The following is a 14,910-nucleotide window of genomic DNA, read 5'->3' as shown; positions in this document are numbered from 1 at the left end:
CGGCGATTGCCACTATCACACCTTTACTATATATTTTTACTCTTATCTTTAAGAAAATATAAACAATTTACTGAACTTAAAAATAAATAACTAGTAGAATGCCTGTCTAGAATACAGGCATGGGAGGGGGGAGGGGGTAATGTTACACCGGTGAAGGGGGGTGTTCTGTGTTCTGTTTGTGACTGTAACCCAACTACAATCCTGTTACGTAAATATATATATATATATATATATATATATATATATATATATATATATCATGCAATGTACCCATTTTGTGACTGCTTTACACTTTGCATATTTGTTTTTGAGATTTATTCATGTCATTCTCACATTCTTGTGTATTAAAATATATTTCCTTGAGCAGGGATAGAGTTTAGATTAAGGACCGGATGTTGTATTTGCATATACAAAATCAGTTTCTACCATGGTCCCCAGACCAGAGAACATGGTATGGCTTCCACACCAGTAGTACTAGAGTAGGATTACATCCATGACTGTTATCACTAAACCATTTAGTTTGATTGTTTCACTACTATCCAGAATGGACCTTGAGCTCCCTGAAGACTACTAAAAGTCCTCCATCCCCAAATTTCACTACTAAAGCCAATAAAAACCCACTTTCTTCCATTTCTTCCTTCAAAGCCAATATATCCTTGTTCAATTTCAGCTTGATTCAGTGATCAAGGTTTAACAGGGATCTGTTGAAGTTTATCACTATTGAGTAAATTGTAATCAAAAGTAATTAAAAGGCTTCCTTAAAATAAAGGCCCAGGCCCAGATGAATTCACTAGTGAAGTTTTTCAAACCTTCAAGAGGACATAGTATCAATATTTTTCAGGCTTTTCCAGGAAATTAAAGATTCAGACACATTCCCAAAAAGTTTCTAAGATACTAGCATCACCCTGATACTAAAAGCATGCATACAGAGATGCCACCAAATAAAAGGAGAACTACATGCCAATATTCCTGATGAGCACAGATGCAAATATCTTCCATAAAATACTGTCAAATAGGATCAAATGGCTAGTCAAGAAGATCATATACCATGATCAAATATGATTCAATCCAGAGATGCAAAGATGATTTAACATATGCAAGCCAATCATTATAATACAGCACATTAATAAGAGAAAAATAAAAAATCATATGATATATCAGTATATGTTGAGAAAGACAAGGTTCAACACCAGTTCATAATAAAAGAAAAAAACCTCTCAATAAGATGTAAATACAGAAACTTTTCTCAATATAGTCAAGGTATTTTTAATAATCCCATGACAAATATACTTGCTCTCAAAAAATTATAAGACTTTCCGCTAAGAGCTGAAACAAGACAAGGTTGCCCCCCTTCACTGCTCCATTAACATAGTCTGAAAATACTTGCCAAAGCATTTAAGCAAGAAAAAGATATCAAGAGTATCCATATAGGAATGTAAGAAGTCAAGTTTGATACCAAGTATGTTTATAAATATATAATATTTATATTTACAAATTCTAATGGCTCTATTATTATACCTCTACAAATTTGTATAGTAAATTGGCAGACTATAAAATTATTTTATATACAAAAGTTGAAAGAAAAGAAAGAGGCATTAAAATAGAATTTTGTTCAAAATGTTGCCTCAAAAAATCAATTACCTTAGAGTTAACTGTATTAAAGAGGAGAAACATAAAATAAAAAATTCCACAAGTTGCTCAATATGCCCCATGCAATATGTTTCTAACCATTTAGATACAAGTCTGATGAAGCAGTGTAGAAGTGGATAAATAAAACCAAGCCAGTCATCACAGGATTTATCAGAGTTAGTTTGCTTTCTCCTCATGGCCTTTCTCTGCCATGTTCTCTCTCTCCAATCCCCAAGCCAGCACTTCTCTCTTTATTCAAACCAACTCCTACTATCAAGAGGGGAAAGGTCAAATCAGATACAAAAGCAACTATCTAGTGGGCTTTTACATCAGTGTTTTCAGTTGTGCTGCAGCACACTAGTGTGTCATGAGATATTGTCTGGTGTGCCGTGAGAAAAATTCTAATGTCATACTTAGTATGCGGCTTCGGCTCACAAATAGACCAAATCATTATCACCATTTATTATTTTATAATATAGTAATTATAAAATAATTTATTTGTGTTTATTTGATTCCTATTCAAGAAAATTACTTTACATATAGTCAAATAGGCACAGAGTTAAATTTTTTTAACATTTTCTAATGGTGGTGTGCCTCGTGATTTTTTTTTATGAAAAAAGTGTGCCTTTGCACAAAAAGGTTGAAAAACACTGTATTACATCTCAAAGAAAGAGGTTCTTGGGAAGTGAAAGTGGGAGGACACTTTTCTTTAGGCTTTTACCTAGATTCACCTTACAATGAAAGATTCACCTTACAATGAAAGACCTATACAAAGAAAACTATAATAAAATACTCTAAGAAATAAAATAGGATGCAAAAAAAATGGAGATATATACACTGCTTATGGATTGGGAGGATTAAAATCCTTAAAATGATAGTACTTCCCAAAGCATCAGACAGATTTAATGTAATCTTACTAAGAATACTCATGACATTTTTCAAAGAAGTGGCTAATATACCGCTGAAATTCATTTGGAACAATAAATATCCATGAATAGCTAAAGCAATCCTTAAGAAATAGGAGATGGGTGCTCGCTTTGGCAGCACATATACTAAAATTGGAACGATACAGAGAAGATTAGCATGGCTCCTGCGCAAGGATGACACGCATATTCATGAAGCGTTCCATATTAAAAAAAAAAAAGAAATAGGAGATGGTATATATCACTTTCCCCAACTTTAAATTGTACTATAAAGTAATACTCATTAAAACAGTATTTCATTAGAATAAATACATATCCTCAGTTGAATAAAATAGAATTCAATACCAGACATACAATAAATCAATCTTTGATAAAGGGACAAGAAATACAAAGTGGAGCAAAAAATCCCTCTTCAACAAGTGGTGTTGGAAAAACTGGTCCAACTACATACAAAAAAGTAAACTCAAACTTCCCTTTAACACTATGCACAAAGGTCAAATCATAATGGGTTAATGACCTTTATAGCAAACATAAAACCATCAGTGCATAGAGGGAAACATAGATAACATATTCTGACATTGAAGCTAAAATTATCTCAAGGATGAAACATTACTAGCTAAGTAAATAGAAGCAAAGATAAACAAATGGGACTACCTTAAACTGAAAACTTTCTATACCTCAAAGGAAACAGTGGAAGGTACAAAGGCTTCAAAAGATATAGATTATTTACCCAATACCTACCTGATAAGGGTACATCTTAATATTTAAGATATACAAGGTACTAACAGATTCTCACAAGAAAAATCCTCCTAACTCCACCCAAAAATGGTGAGAAAAAAAAGATCAGACATTTCCTCAAAGAAGAAATACAGATAGCCAAAAGGTACATCAATGCTCTACATCACTAATCATCAAGGGGATGCAAATCAAGCTAACAATGAGGTATCATCTCACACCACAGAGACTGCACACATCACAATGAACAAAAGCAACCAGTGTTGGTGTGTATGTGGGGAGAATAAAACTATCATTCACTGCTGGTGAAAATATACCTTTTTGGAAAACAATATGGATAATCCTCAAAAAACTGGAAATTGAGATTCTATATGACTCACAATATTATTCTTATGAATATACCCCATGAACACTTAAACAGATACAAAATGCCCTTTGAACTTCTATGTTTATCAGAGCACTATTTGCAATCTGAAAACCATCCAGGTGCCCTCCAACAGAAGAGCAGTTAAAGAAACTGCACTGCATCTACACAATAGCATACTATGCAGCCGTTAAGAAAAATGAGGTCATGAAATGTGTTCATACATGAATGGAAAAGGAGAGTATTATGCTGAGTGAAATGAGTCACCGGAGAAGGATAGATATAGAATAATTTCAATCATCTATGTGATATGAGAAAATTAGAAGATACTATGGTAATAATATTCAAAGACAATAGATAAAAGGATCAGGAAGCTCAGTACATAGTAGAAAGCTTGCCACAAAGAGTGATGATATAGTTACAGTAGCGAAGGGACTACTATGACAATTATAGTTGTTGCTGATATTTCTGGTAAGGAATTGGGTTGTGAAAGTGGATAAAGTCGACATGCAGCCTTTCCTTCACTAACAATAGTACAAATCACAGTGTCACAAAAGAAAAGAGACAGAAGATAGATATAAAGAGATGATTGAAAAAAGATAGAGATAGAAATAGAGATAGATGATTGATAGATAGATGACAGATGATAGATTGATAGGTAGATAGTTGCTAGGAAAGTAAACTGCCTAACAAAAAGGAAAAGGGTGTGGGAGAAGGGAAACTGAAAAAAAAAATGATTTGAGGAAATATACACTGTCCTGAAAATCAAAGTGTCCAAAGGGGAAAAAAGCAAGAGAGATGAAGAGAGAAATGTGTGCCCCAGAGACAAGAATGGAAGAGGGCACCGGGAAAGTGCGAGGGAATCTGGGGACATTGGTAGCAGGAAATGTGTACTGGTGAAGTCTGTAGTACAGTCTATGACTATAACTCAATCATGAATATATTTATCTGTGGAAAATAAAAAACTGTATTATGAATGTTTTAAAATAAAAAAAGACTTGTGACCAAGGCCTAATAATATCATTTTTTTAGGGAGGCACACCCAGTGGTATTAAGGAATCACTCCTGGAGTGTTTAGGTACCAAATGGTATGCAGAGGATAGAACCAGGGGGAATACATAGGGTACTGGGGATAAAACTCAATTCAGCTGCATGAAAGGCAAATACCCTATCCTCTGTGCTAGCACTGTGGCCCCCTGATAAGATCATTAACTGGTGCCAAAACAGATCTAAAGAAGAATGGGCACCCTTCTAGAGAAGCTCCAGAAGGAACAAAATTCCAGCGGGAAAGAATTGTCAAGATAATGGGTACCAACCTTCCCTTTGGTCACCATCCAGCAATGGACTCTTACCTAGGAAGAAAGCCTCATGTGGTGCAAGTTGAAAGAAATACAGGTAAACCAACTTGGAAGAAAGGATACACTCATGTGCATTAGTATATAGAATAATATAGAATAATTTGTCCACATATCTTGCCTGGTTACATGGTGCCTGAGCACATGTTGTATGCATGTCCTCTTTTGTGATCTGCACTTTCATGCTTTCATATTTTCATGCTGGCATATGTACTGGGGCTCTCATACCTTTTGAGAAGCCCACAATCTCATAAATTTTATTCTCTCTCTCTCTCTCTCTTGCTCTCTCTCTCTCTCTCTCTCTCTCTCTCTCTCTCTCCTTCTCTCTCTCTTAGCCTCTCCCTTCCTCAGAATTTCCAAATAAAACCTGTTTTTACTTCCCAACTCTTCTCAAATTTATTTCTATGAAGAAAATGAATATGAAGACTTGGGCATTGTTTAAGACTGCTTGCCCTACTAGAGAAGCCCACAGTCTTTTTTTTTTTTTTTTTTTTTTTTCGGGTTCAGCAATTTTATTTAACGGGGGAAGGCGGCACCCTCCCCACCCTCTTCTCAGCGGTCAATCAGGCTCGGTTCCCTGAAAATCCTGGAGCCCGAAAAAAAGAAGCCCACAGTCTTAAACCTCCCAGTTGCTCCTGAGGTGGCCAGAGGTAGAAATAGATAAAGCAAACAAATTAACTTTTCAAAGTTCCCTCCTTTTTTCCCCAGGTCACATAAGTTACCCAGGGAACTCCACTGGCATCAAAGGTGTGTAAACTCCTAGAGTGTTTCTATCTCTTGGTCTAATTTCCTTTCCTTAGGTAAAACATCATACGCAGAAAAAAAAAAAAAGAAATACAAATTTGCAAAGGCAATTATGAGATCTGGCACAGTTGTAACAAATTACAACATTTGGCAACATTCCTACCTTCATCTTCCACCTTCAGAGAATCTTTCTTAATTTGAAATGGTGTAAAGCAAAGAGCAACTACAATTAACTTAAATGGAAAAAAAAGTTAATTAAACTTACTACTCAGCTCTAAAATGATACGCACAATCTAAAATAATGTAGGTAGTGAAGGCAGAAATGATCTGATTCTTACAAAACCTGTAAAACACTTGGAGATAAAATTAATGTGCTCTTGCTGCTGAGTTCATGATGCCCCAACTGTTGGAAGAATACAAACTGATTTTAATTGGGCTTTTGAATTTGGATTTTTATTTGTTTATTTGGTTGGCTGGTTGCTTGGTTTTGGCTACACCTGGTGGCTCTCAGCACTTACTCCTTGCTTTGTGCTCAGAAATCGCTCCTGGCTCAGGAGACCATATGGGATACCGGAGATCCAACCCATGTCTGTCCTGGGTCAGCTGCGTGCAAGGCAAACACCCTACCACTGTGCTACCACTCTGTTCCAAGGTTTTTAAATTGCACTGGTGAAGGGGGTGTTATATTTATGACTGAAACCCAACTATGACCATGCTTGTAATAATGATGCTTAAATAATGATTTTATTAAAAAAAAAAAAGAGCACACCCTCTTTGGATTTCTCTTGCCTATCAAAAATAGGTACTAATGTAGGTCTTTCACCAAAAAAGTGTCATAACACAAACTTTCTGGGAGTAGTTCTTCAAGTAACCCAGGTTGTGATTGAAAGGGAAAACAGAAAAGCAGAGCCTCTGCTTTTCCCTCAATGTGTTTACCCACCTCACTGCTGTCTGTAGAAATTCCAGTAAGTAACCAGACTTTACTCATTAGGAATGTTCTTCTTTGTTCCTTCTCCATGTGGGGGATGCCAACGTAAATCTCTAGGACATTGTTTTACTAGCCTGTTTTATATGTCACTTGATGTTTTAATGTTTCACTAGCCCCTAGGACTGTTACTGCTACAAGATAAGAAAAGATAATGTTTGAAATAATGTACCCTGTTTCTTTGAAAGATACCCTATAAAAACTCTGCTTAAACAAAGCCCCTGGTCTTGGCCTGGAGACCTGTCTCCTGGTCACTGGCCTCTGGCGCCAGATTACACTCTCACCTGTGTGAATTGCATGGTCACTGCCTCTCTTTGGGACTCTCAAGGAGCTGAAGGAATGAGGGGGACTTATCCTCCCCCTTAACAGTGATCACATAAAAGTGCTAGGAAGGAGATGCTGCCTAACTGAGCTCAATTCAGTGCCTACCATCTTGTGGTTTTGTGATTCAAGAAAGCTTTATCATTGTAAAAGGACAAGAGAAAAAGCCAGTATGGTATCAACCTGGCTGAAGGAATACAGTATAGAGAATTTTTTTTTTCTACTTCTATGGGCCCACTGGAGCTCCTCACACTTTTATTCTGAAAAAAAACAAAACAAAACAAAACAAAACATGTGTTATGTTTCTTAGGGCTGGCCGGTCTTTTTCTGCTTTCTAAGTGAAAATACAATTCCCTGTAGGTTTCAGAGTATATATTTGTAACTAATTTTTCTGCTTATTTTTCTCTTCTGGGTTTCTATTTCAAAATATCTCAGCAAGTTTTTCTCTAAGCAATTGTGTTTATAAACAAATGTATAGGAACATTTACTACATATTAGATACTAGTTTAGATTCAGATACACATATGAAAAATATGTAGAGAAAAATCCTCTAGGGTGAAGACAAGAGCAGTCAAAAGCTTGCTCTGAAGATTAAAACCTGTAAGCATGCCATTATCACACTGTGGCTAGTCCTGCTGAGTTCCATTCAAAAACTGAATATGCATTCAAATTGGTAGAAAGCCTTTCCTACTGGGATGATATTTCAGTCTGAAGGGTTGCAGTTTCAGCTAAATTTGTTTATCTTGTTACATATCCACTAAGTATACTATTGTAGTCTTTTACCCCACCATTCCTTTGTACAAATTGATAGGGCACACTTTCAGAATATTTTCTCTTAATGTATTTGTATGCTAGACAATACCATTGCTAAGAATAATATTATTTGACATTTTGATATTATATTACATTTGATCTTATATAATATATTCAAGTAATTTTAATTAAAAATAAAAGAAAATATTGCTACTTTAATTTGACATTTCTTACGTAGACATGATGAGTTTTATTCTATGATTATGTGATTTTTTTATTAATTGCACTTGAAGTCTAATAGATAAGATAAATTAATTTTACTCTTCTTTTTATTTTCCAAATATTGCACCATTTAAAATTTAACACCAGTATCTAAGTGTGGTTAGATTTTAATTAACTTTATAATTATAGTTTAGATCACTTGTTTTCTTTAATGTTTATAGTTTCAGTGTTAAATCAAGGGAGAAGGAAAAAAATACTAGATGACCTCATTAAACTATGATATAAGGAGAAATAAAACTAGAGACTTGTTCGTATAGAATGACAACAAATCTTTGACCTTTGATTACACATCTGAAGTAGACTAGAGGTAACAACAAAAGGTATTGGTGGGAAGTTTGGGGAATTTTTTTTTATTTAAATATATTGGAAAGCAAGTAACATTCATATTCTAGCCTAGGATGTTACAATGCTTTAATTCACAAACAACAAATTTTACTAGCTCCATGTTTTCTTGATACTATTGTTCACTCGTGATTTCTACATAGATACTCAATAGCAGTGAAAGGACATTTTGTCTTCATTTTTGTTTTTTTGTTTGTTTGTTTGTTTGTTTTGGGCCACACCCATTTCATGCTCAGGGGTTACTCCTGGCTAAGCGCTCAGAAATCGCCCCTGGCTTGGGGGGACTATATGGGACGCCAGGGATCGAACCGCGGTCTAGCGCTTGCAAGGCAGACACCTTACCTCTAGTGCCACCTCACCGGTCCCTTGTCTTCATTTTTAAACATTTTATTTAGTTTCTTAATATGATAAATCACATTAGTGGATTTTCAAATGTTGAATTTAAAAAATTATATCTAAAATGGATCCCACTTGGTTATGCAGCATAATTTTTTATAAGTTATTGCATCCAATTTGCTAAATTGGATGAGTTTTTTAAACATCTTTATTCATGAGAAATATTGGTCTATAATTTTCTTATAATGCGTTAATATTTTTTCTCTTTTGGGGGACACACCTGGTGGTTTTCAGGGCTTATTACTGGATCTGTGCTCAGAGATCATATAGGGAACATATGAAATGCTAGAAATTGAACTTGGGTTGGACATATGTAGGGCAAACACCCTACTTTCTTTATTATTACTCTGTCCTAATATTTCTTCTAAAATAATTTTCATGATAATAAATTTTCTCATTTTTATATCTATCTTTGGAACTATTTCTCCTTGAAGAGTAGTTTCTCAGAATATGAAATTTTATATTGAAAGCTTTATTCTCAGAACTTCAATTACTCTCTTCTCAACTGCATGGTTATTGAGAAATAGATGTATTTCTTTCTTTTTTCATTTCTTTTCTTTATTACTGGGGGAATTTCTCCCTAGTGGTGCTCAGGAGGTCTGGGAGCCTCATTGGTGATTCTCAGTCAACTGGACAGCAATATAAAAGTCTGTGGATGTGATGCTATTCAGGCCTTTCAGTGCTGATATGGAAATCCTGGTAGTACAGTACTGAGGGCCTCCAGGGCCACAGCTAGCATTACCCAAGGTCTAGGTGATTGCACACAGCAAAGCTTAGATGGCCTATGTCACACCATAAATAAAACTCTAATCATGCATAGGCCTGTCTTGTGCCCTAATTACTATATAATTACCTGGTAGTTAACACACTGTTCTTATTTTAATTTATAGGTAAGATTATTTTTCTTGGGCTCTTTATTTTCTTTCCTTGCCTTTAATTTGTTGTAATTGAAAAATGCTATGCCTTATTATAGATTTGTACATTTTTGTTTAACATTCTTTAAGTTTCCTGAATTTGTGGTTTGATACTTAACATAATTTTATTAAAATTATGTTATTGTTTAATATATTTTATGTTATTTTCTCTCTTTATCTTTCTTTTCATTATGGGTGCTATACTTTTAGTTTTCCAAGTCTATAATTGTTATTGTTATTTTTCTTTTTCAAATTTTGAAGATTGTATAGAAAAAGCTTTAATGCATAATTTTTTATCTATGGCTAATTTAGTAACAAGTCAAAGCATTCTTCATTTAATTATTTTTTATTGTCTTAAGCAAATATTTTGATTTATTCTTGGGTTTTCTTTCTGTGTTTTTATTATTTTTCTTTTTCCTATGCCATTTTATTTACTTGCCCAGACCCATTAGAATATTACTAATAGCTATTTTAATTTCTGGTTTTATTATTTCACCATCGCTGGCATGTTTGACTTTGATCCTTGATCTGTCTAAATTGTTAAACTGATTTTGATGCTTGATATAGCTTGAACATTTTTTTCTTAATAGCCAGACATGTAAAACCAGGTAAAAAGAAATATAAATAGATGTATACCGATGTGGATTGAGGTGTGGAGATAGTAGGAAGTTGTATGAGAGCTATGAAATTAAGCACCAATTGTTTTTATGAACTGATGTCACTAAATTATGAATTTATAACTTTTCTATGTATAAGTTATACTAAATTGGAATAGAATGGCTAGAGTATAACAGAATGATGATACCATGCAATTCACTGCAACATAGATGGAAATGAGAACCTCTTCCAGAAAAAAGGATAAATGTAGAATGATATCACTTACATATGGTATTTATAATAGTTGAGTAAAGAAATGCAATGGCTAAAATGAGGCTTGTCTAGAAAATTCTTGGCCTCAGAGTACAGTGAGGAGATGAAAAGAAATTGAATGGAGGAGGAGAAAAACAAATATAACAGACGGCAGAGGTCAAGGGGTTGCACTAATGGTATCCAAACTAAATATCCAAACCATGGAGTCCGAGTCAACAATAAAATAATGAGACCCAAATTCTAATAACCAAACTTAAAAAGGTGCTTGTTATGATGGTAGGTGGGGGCAAGAGCAAGATATTAAATGGACTCTGGGAACATTGGTGAAGAGAAGTTGCCTGTCCTAAACTTAACTATGAATAACTTTGTAAATCACTGTTTTAAATACAAAATATTTAATAAAAAGCCAAAGAAAACTAGAAAAAACAGTTTGATTGTTAAAAGAGCTTAACGTTTTAGTTTTTTATTTAAATCACTGTTTTAAATACAAAATATTTAATAAAAAGCCAAAGAAAACTAGAAAAAAAAACAGTTTGATTGTTAAAAGAGCTTAACGTTTTAGTTTTTTATTAATTGGTTTACTTTAAGGACAGGACTTATTAGAACAAAGTTGTATTAGTGTACTTCAAATTTTTCTTTGGGGGACTGGAGAGGTAATTCAGCAGGCAGGTCACTAACTTTGCATATGGTCAACCTGGGTTAGATCAATGGCATTACATATGTTATCCCCCAAGCTGCCATGAGTAATTCTTGAGAAAAGGAACGGGAGTAACCCCTGAGCATCTCTAGGTGTATCCACCCCCCAAATCTAGTCTCCCCCTCCTTCTGCTAGAAGCAGTGTCACAGGTAAGTTAATTGAAGTCATCAATCATTTTATCCTAAAAAATAGCAGAACTCATGGAAAAACCAATTGTGTGTGTGTGTGTGTGTGTGTGTGTGTGTGTGTGTGTGTGTGTGTGTGTATCTGAAGAAATGTTCTTGTGATTTTGTTTAGAAAAGTTTATGAAATGGAATGCATATGTTCTAGACTCGTATTACAATGCTTTGGTGTAAGAATGTTTCAGAATTTTCAAATTAAGTGTATTTGTAGAAAGGTTCTAATATTTATGTTCAGAGAAGTCTAGAGAAAAAAATTGTAATATATATGTAAGATATGAAAAAGGCTGACTTTTTGAGAAGATATATACAATTTAAACTTTGATACTTCGAGTTTTCATCTGAGGTTCCAGCCTGAGGTTTCGAGGAGAGAAAAATAGGAAAAAAATTCTCATTGTTTTTTCTTTTGTTTTAAACAGAAGAGGCAAATAATGTAAAGTGAATCTAGGTAAAAACCTAACAAAGACCCTTCCCCGATTTCTTGTTTCCCTAGCCTGTTTTGCTATGCAAAACCACACCTGGATTACAGGGCCTTTCTCTAACCCTAATAGGTGGTGTTCTGGATAATAAAAAAAAGTGCTGTGACACTGACAGATGTCTTATACATAACTTTGTATATTTTAAAAAAGCTAATTTTCCTTGATAGATATGTATCTATATTTCCTAAGATATCATCTTTTCCATTTATTTTATTGAAACTTGAGAGTAGAGATCATTAGTTCCTTTGAAGAAACTGAACACCTATAAAGAGTAGTTACTTAAATAAATTAATATAGACAGTTCAGAGTAACCTTTCAAGTCACTGAGGATTTCTTCATCTAAAGATAGCTTTCTCAGAGACAAAAAAAAGTGATTGAGTATAGATATGTTAAAGCTTCAAAAAGTTTGCACTGTCTGATAGCTTGCTTAAACAACATGGGAAAAATAAGAAATAGTGACAAGTTGTTGCACAATTTGAAGGCAATAAGAGACATTAATTTATTGCTATATTGAATTGTTTAAAAAATTTCAAAGAAATGACTATTCCATATTCATAAACAAGATCAAAGGTAACTGCTTAAGGGAAGCCCTACTGAGCAGAATAATTTTCAGAGTCATTTGCATTCCTATATAATTTTGTTCATAGCCACAGTATGATATTTACCACACTTATTTAAATTTTTTGTTCAAATGGCATCCTCCAACGTATTTAGTAGAATGCCATTTATTAGTATCTTTCAAATTTTCATATTCAACTATGGCACTTCATAGGTGATCAATATAGATGAGAATGTTGAATTGCTACACAACATCATAACAATTGTCATAAAGTAGTATATGTTATTGTTTAAAAAAATACACATGCGTTTATTTTTCCCCCAAATTCTTAAATATTTATAACATTCAAATTTTTTCAGTTTACTAAGAAAAAAAGTAGAAAGATTAAGGGAATCATTGTATTGAATTGTTTTAATTTTAATCATCTTGATTTTAAATATAAATAACTAAATGAATATATATATATAATGTTGTAACAGAGAACTGTATAGACATTAAACAGGAGCCTTTCACATGATTGAGCTCCCTAAAGTACAATAAAATTTGACACAGACATTGCTAGATAGATAATTGAATATTACACATAAGAGAGTATCTTTCACATGAAAATAAATAAGCAAATTTTCTTTTATTGCTTTTCAAAATTATGTAATTTTGCACTAGATGATAATATTTCTTTAAGAATACAGTTTTACAACTTTAAAAAATATACTTAATTCAATGGAGATGAGGGCCAGGTGAACTTCACATTGGTAGGAAGCTTGGCACTAAGAGTAGGGAAGTAAAGTTAGAGGAAAGAAAGGACTGCTATAACAATGATAGTTGGAACTCATTACTCTGAACAAGAACTGAGTGGTGAAAGGTGACAAAGTAATATTCATGATACCCCATTCATAAGCTATGGCCCATGTTCTCCTTGCCAACATAATTTTATGTCATCTTTTCCATGTTACAAAGCATCAATTAATGAAGACTTTTCTATTTTCTTATATTTTTATAGGATCTCCCTTTCTATTCTTCTGTTCTCATTTAAAATCTTAAATTCTCAGAAATTCTTCAAATAGACTATATTAATTAAATTTTGATTTTTCCTTTGGTTCACAACAAATAATTTACTCATGGCTCTGTGCTCAGAGACCAATCCTGATATGCTCAAGTACCATATTGAGTGCCAAGGATTGAAACTAGTCTGCCACACTCAGAGTAAGTTTCATAAGTACTATAAAATTGTTCTAGTCCCCAAATATATTTTTATGTAAAACTAATTCATGTATATTATTACAATAAAATAAATTACAGAAACTAAACTCTTAGTGTTGAAAATTATTATAAAGCTATCATATCTATTAATATTTAACTAAACAGTTCAAAATATATTTCAAATTAGCTCAGAAAATTCTGATAATTTTTCAGTTCCCTTCATTCTCATTTGCAAATATTCAATTTTTAGTAACAAATATTTTATTTTTGTATTGATTTTGTTTAACATACAATTATAGTTCTCCAAATCTTGTTTTAGTTTCTTCCATTCCTGTCCCTATATACATATATAAATATATATTTGTTGTTTTGATGGGTCACACCTAACTCTGAACTTAGGAACATTCTTGGTATTTTTGCTTAGAGGAATTTGCATGGTGGCAATGGTTCAGTAAATGCCTGTCTTTCATGTGGTCAAACATTGTTTAATCCAAAATATTTAGTACCACAAATCCCCCAAACAACAGGAGTGACTTCAAATACTTCCAAAAATAAAAAAAGGGGGAGTATTTAGTTTTCCATTACATGACCTTGCTATCTCTGTCAATTTATTCTTATTTTTAAGTGACTTCATTTACATTAACTTATTTAACAAATTCTTCTTATTCCTGGTGTACAGAAATTTTACCTTTTTCATTAAATCCATTTCTAAATAAGTATTCTCATTTTCCATACCTTTAAAATATGATGCTTTATATCAAAATTATATTCTCCATCTGTTTATTCTTAGCATATGGAAATATGTTTAATTTTACTTTGATGACATTGTTGCCTTTACAATTTCAGTAGCTATAATTGGCAGCCGCATTTTTTATGAGTCCTTTAGGATTTCAGACACCAGCTATCAAGTTGTCAGTCAACAAATGCTACATCTTTTCTAGCCCTCATGCTCTTAGTTTCTGTGTTTATGTAGTGATACCTTTTTAAGAGGAAGATTATGATTTTGTTGTTGTTTTTGTTGTTATTATTGTTAGGTCACAACCAGCAGTACTCAGGACTTACTCTTGACTCTGTGTTCAAGAATTATTCTTGTCGTGACTTTGACAACTATATGGTTGCTACTGATCAAACCTGAGTTGGCAGCATGCAAGGCAAACACACTACCCATGGTACTATCTCTTCA

The 14,910-nt window shown here is 33.5% G+C and overlaps 1 non-coding gene across 1 annotated transcript; it reads left to right on the top strand.

Annotated features, from left to right (window-relative positions):
* Window positions 1–2,657: 2,657 nt before the first annotated feature.
* On the top strand, window positions 2,658–2,764 carry LOC125995312 (U6 spliceosomal RNA). The gene has a single exon (XR_007490856.1). It is a non-coding gene; the product is annotated as a U6 spliceosomal RNA (small nuclear RNA).
* Window positions 2,765–14,910: the final 12,146 nt, after the last annotated feature.

Source organism: Suncus etruscus, chromosome 17 (genome assembly GCF_024139225.1).
Source record: "Suncus etruscus isolate mSunEtr1 chromosome 17, mSunEtr1.pri.cur, whole genome shotgun sequence".
Classification (NCBI taxonomy): Eukaryota; Metazoa; Chordata; class Mammalia; order Eulipotyphla; family Soricidae; genus Suncus; species Suncus etruscus.
The sequence above is the reverse complement of the archived record's forward strand: the minus strand, read 5'-3'. Positions and strand labels throughout refer to the sequence as shown.